The following is a 5,507-nucleotide window of genomic DNA, read 5'->3' as shown; positions in this document are numbered from 1 at the left end:
TTTTGAGCGAATGAATGGAAGTTACCTGGAATGACTGGTTTCTTTTGTGTGTATGTGTATATGTGTGTCAGAGTCTCAGCCCAGGCTGAAGTGCAGTGGCGTGATCATGGCTCACTACTGCCTCAGCCTCCCGAGTAGCTGGGACTACAGTTACACTCCACCACACTTGGCTAATTTCTTAATTTTTTTGTAGAGACAAGGTCTCACTATGTTGTCCAGTCTAGTCTCGAACTCCTAGGCTCAAGCTATCCTCCTGCCCCAGCCTCCCAAAGTGCTGGGATTATAAGCATGAGGCACAGCACCCAGCCAACTGGTTTCAATATTAAATTTTGAATCATGTTAATGAAAGCTAGCAAAGCAAATAAGTAACAAACTAAAATTAGTAGAAGAACACAAACTGAGGTTTTCTTAAATAAGCTTGCAGAGTTTTGTGTATTTGTGATTGCTACATTGCATATACAGGACATGGTCCTTTTCTGCTAATAAATTATTTCCAGTGCAGTAGAGGAAATAGAATGAAATATCATTATTTCCCAGAGTTCCCAAGTGATACTGAAACTTACAGATGTTCTGCCATGTGGTTTAAGAGCCAAAACACCTCAAGTTTTCACCAATATGTGAAATAATTGAGTAGACATGAGAGAGGCTGAAAATATATTAGCTCAAGATGTGACTTGAAACTTGTACTTTTAGACTTATGGCAAATTTTAAGGACAACTTTTGGGTACATATTTAGGGTAGATTTGCCTACATATTTAGAGTATATCCGCAAGTTCTTTTTTTAAAATATTCCCAGGCATTGATCATCTTTAGATTTAATGTCACTAATAATTATTTGGCTTTTTTTTTTTTTTTTTGAGTTGGAGTCTCACTCTGTCACCCAGACTGGAGCGCAGTGGCCGCTCCCGGCCACCGCAGCCTCGACCTGCTGGGCTCCGGCGATCCTTCCGCCTCAGCCTTCCGAGCAGCTGGAGCTACAGGCGTGCGCTACCACGCCCGGCTGATTTTTTTTTTATTTATTGTAGAGATGAGGTTTTGCCCAAGTTGCCCAGGAGGGTCTCGAACCCACGGGCTCAGGCAATCCACTCACCTCAGCCTCCCAAAGGCGCGGGATTACAGACTGAGCCACCGAGCCCAGCTCTATTTTTAGTTTCTTGAGAAATCCTCATACTGTTTTCCATAATGGCTATATTCATTCACATTCCCACCAACAGTGTGTCAGAGTTCCCTTTTTTCCACATTCTTGTCAACATATTTTTTGGCTTTTTAACACTAGCCTTCTAACAGGGGTAAGATACTATCTCACTGTGGTTGGATTTTTGTTTTGTGGTGTGTGTGTGTGTGTGTGTGTGTGTGTGTGTGTTCAGTCAAATTCTCACTCTGTCACCTAGACTTGAGTGCAGTGAAACAACTGCATGATCATGTAATCTCAAACTTCTGGGCTCAAGTGATCCTCCTGCCTCAGTCTCCCGAGTAGCTGAGACTATAGGCATACACCATCATGCCTGGTTAATTTTTCAATTTTTTGTAGAGATGGGGTCTCCATTTGTTGCCTAGCCTGGTCTCGAACTCCTGGGCTCAGATAATCCTCCAGCCATGGCCTCCCAGAGTGCTGGGATTATAGGCATGAGCCACTGTGCCTGACCTCATTGTTATTGGTATGCATTTCCCTGATGATTTGTGACATTGAAGTTCTACAAGAATTTGCCTGTCTTGGCCAAGCACGGTGGCTCACGCCTGTCATTCTAGCACTTGGGAGGCTGATGTGAGAGGTTTGTCCGAGCCCAGGGGTTCAAGACCAGTCTGGGCAACTTGGTGAGACCTCATCTCTACAATAAATCAAGAAAAATTAGCTGGGTGTGGAGGCATGGGTTTGTAGTTCCAGCTGCTTGGAAGGCTGAGGCAGAAGGATCACCTGAGCCCAGCAGGTCGAGGCTGTGGCGGCCCTGAGCATGCCACTGCACTCCAGCCTGGGTGACAAAGTGAGACTCTGACTCAAATAAATAAATAAATAAATAAATAAATAAATAAATAAGAAAATGAGCCACGTGTGGAGATACATACCTGTCGTCCTAGTTCCTTGAGAGGCTGAGGTGGAAGGATCACCTGAGTTCAATAGGTCAAGGCTACGGTAGCCATGAGTGTGCCATTGCACTCCAGCCTGGGCAACAGAGGAGTGAGACAAAAAAATAATAATAATTGAAAACATAAAAAATAACTGCAGAGCCTTTCGGGATGACACATCCCCTGGGTCTGTCTGGGTTCCTCTCATCTTTTGCCTTACCATGGTCTGTCCAGTCTGTAACAGTCACCTACAAAGTCTTCATTGGTTGAAAAGTGTCTGTGTCTTCCAAGCAGTGTGACACCCCAAATGCAGGGACCGTGGTGAACACCAGCTTTCCACTGGAGCCAGATTCTTCTTCCATCTCAGGAGATCAACTCTGTTCCTCAACCTCCCTGTAAATATAGTTTTCATAATTTTTCTTCCAGATATTACTTCTTGGAAAACTGTGGTTTCATCCCTACTCATGAAGTCTTGTAACTATTATGACTTGACATGTCACATCCTCCAGTGAACTTTCCCTTTGTAAACTCTGTGCTGTGTCGACAGTTGCAAAGATGAGGTAGGGAGGGTGGAGGTGGCTGCAGTGTAGACAGTCACCCCCTCCCTTCCCACACAGACAATCCTAGAAGGGAGAAGCGTAAGGAAGGAGAACTTTGAAGAATGATTATTACTCTGCTAAGGTAATAAAAGTAACTTTCCTTAAAACCACTTCTTGGTTGGGCACGGTGGCTCAGCCTGTAATCCCAGCACTTTGGGAGACTGAAACGAGAGGATTGCCTGAGCCCAGGGGTTTGAGACCAGCCTGGGCAACTTGGTGAGACTTTGTCTCTACAATAAACCACAAAAAAAGTAGCCAGGCGTGGTAGCGTGCGTCTGTAGTTTCAGCTACTTGGAAGGTTGAGGAGGAAGGATCGCCTGAGCCCAGCAGGTCGACGCTGCGGTGGTTGTGAGCATGCCACTGCCCTCCAACCTGGGCAATAACAGTGAGACTCCAACTCAAAAAAAAAAAAAAAAAGCCACTTCTTTGGATGTCTTCCAGTCAGGCGAGCGGGGCTGCGTCGACCAAAGGGCAGCGGCTGTGGAGTCCGTGACCGTGATCAGATTGAAATCATGGCAGGTCCTGAAGCTGATGTCCAATTCCAGTTCACTGGTATTAAAAAATATTTCAGCTAGTACACTTTCACGGGTAGAATGAATTGTGTATTGGCCACATATGGAGGCATTGCTTTGATGGTCTTATACTTCAAGTTAAGGTCTAAAAAAACTCTAGCTGTGAAAGCAACATAAATGAATACTAAATTGTTAGGTTCCCATGCCTGGAGAAACTGATGTCAACTCATCACATGATAATTCAACTTGTACAATAAATTATGAACCTGGAGGGAAAAAAAACCCCACTTCTTTGGAGTATCAGGTAAGTACCTTTTGACCTCTTGAGTTTGAAATGGCTTTGCAGGTACATGTGACCTTGGACTCCAAAATAAGGGCTTATGGAGGAGACACAGCCAGGCACAGCGGTGTGTACTTGTAGACCTAGCTAGTTGGGAGGCTGAGGCAGGAGGATTCCTTGAGCCTAGGAGTTGGAGGCTGCAGTGAGCTATGATTACACCACCACCGTCCAGCCTGGGACACAGAGCGAGATCCTGTCTCTAAAAATAAATAAATAAGCAAAGTTTTCTAGAAAAGTGTGTGCCCACGGTGGGAAGGAGAGGGGTGAGAAACCAGAGAGACAGCGGAAGAGAAAAAGAAGGGGAATGAGGGAAGGACAGAAGAGAAAGAGAGTCAGAAAGAATGACACAGGATGGCTAAGTGTCTGTCTCCTTGTCCCTTTCACCCACACAGCGTCCGGGGCTACCGCAGATTTCCAATTCGCGGGAGCTCTTCCAGGGAGCTGGCTGTGGCCCGAGGCTCTGGCACTGACTCTCAGAGGAAAGCTTGGTGGTGACAGAAGCAGAAGTCAGACAAGAAGGCCCTGTGCGATATGTGAGCTCCCGGGTGACCCGTCATGAGACCTTAGGAAGAAAACCACTGGGAATCTTACCCTGGAGTTTCTAGTACCTGGCTAGCTCCCTGCTAGGTGCTTGGAAGCAGACTGACGAACATAATGAAATGATTTTGTAATCTGTCATAATACCATAAGCCACAGAGCCACAGACTTTGACCCCTCACAGGTATAATAAGCTCCTTTATTCCGCTGCACATGCTCGCCCTATGGGAAGGAGGAGGGTCCTTCTTCTAATTACACCACCCAAGCATATGTTTTGCTGGAGAACAAAGCGTCATATTCATTGGCAACAATCTTATTAGCCAGGTTCTCGTTACTAGCCAGTTAACTAATTGACAGTTAAGAATTTGTATTCATAATATACTGCAGTCAGGCATGGCTTAATCTGACAGTTTTATTAAAAATGTAGGCAGGCTCCGAGACCGGCATGACTGTCAGCCCTTATGCAGGAATCCTGTCTCCCAAGGAACGGAACTTGCTGGAAAATAACATCATTCTGGCAGGAAATTGTTCTCCCAGGCCGAGATCCCGGAGTCAACAGGGCTCTTCAGCTGGGGGATTTTTCTTGTCATTGTTTTTGTTCCCTTTGTGACACATCAGAACAAGGAAGTGATTTTGTCCGTGTTTTCTTAAAATCTTACTGGCATGGTTCACTTGTTTCGAACTGTATTATTCAGGTGGAAGATTAGCCTAACTTTTCCTTTCTGTTTTTCTGTGTCACTCATCCTCTTTTTAAAATTGTATTTTAGACCAGGTGTGGTGGCTCACATCTGTAATCCCAGCACTTTGGGAGGCCAAGGTGAGCAGATTGCTTGCACCAGGGATTTGTTGTTCTTGTTGTTTGTTGTTTGTGTCAGAGTCTCACTCTGCCACCCAGGCTGGAATGCAGTGGCACGCTCACGGCCACAGCAGCCTCAACCTGCTGGGCTCAGGCCATCCATCTGCTTCAGCCTTCCAAGTAGCTGGAACTACAGACCCGTGCCACCATGCCCAGCTAATTTTTTGATTTATTACAGAGATGAGATCTTGCCAAGTTGCCCAGGCTGATCTCGAACCCGTGGGCTCAGGCAATCCTCTCGCCTCAGCCTCCCAAAATGCTGGGATTACAGGCATGAGCCAACGTGCCCAGCTCTGCACCAGGGATTCTAAAACCATCCTGGGTAACATAGCAAGACCTCATCTCTATAAAAACACTTGAAAATTAGCCAGGTGTGGTGGTGTGAGCCTGTGGTCCTAGCTATGTGGGAGGCTAACATAGGAGGATTGCTTCAACTCAGGAGTTTGAAGTTGTAGTGAGCTATGACCTTGCCACTGCACTCCAGTCTGGACAACAGAATGAGACCCAAACTCAAAAACAAAAGGAAGCCGGGTTTGGTGGCTCAGCCTGTAATCCCGCGCCTTGGGAGGCTGAGGTGAGTGGATTGCCTGAGCCCACGG

At 46.1% G+C, this 5,507-nt stretch overlaps 1 pseudogene; it reads left to right on the top strand.

Moving 5' to 3' along the window:
- Nucleotides 1-3,175: 3,175 nt before the first annotated feature.
- LOC110596276 lies at nt 3,176-3,352 on the top strand (annotated as a pseudogene).
- The last annotated feature ends 2,155 nt before the right edge of the window (nt 3,353-5,507 follow it).

Source organism: Carlito syrichta, unplaced genomic scaffold (assembly GCF_000164805.1).
Source record: "Carlito syrichta isolate Samal-C Ts95f unplaced genomic scaffold, Tarsius_syrichta-2.0.1 Scaffold308099, whole genome shotgun sequence".
Taxonomy (NCBI): Eukaryota; Metazoa; Chordata; class Mammalia; order Primates; family Tarsiidae; genus Carlito; species Carlito syrichta.
This window is presented reverse-complemented; position numbering and strand designations above follow the sequence as displayed.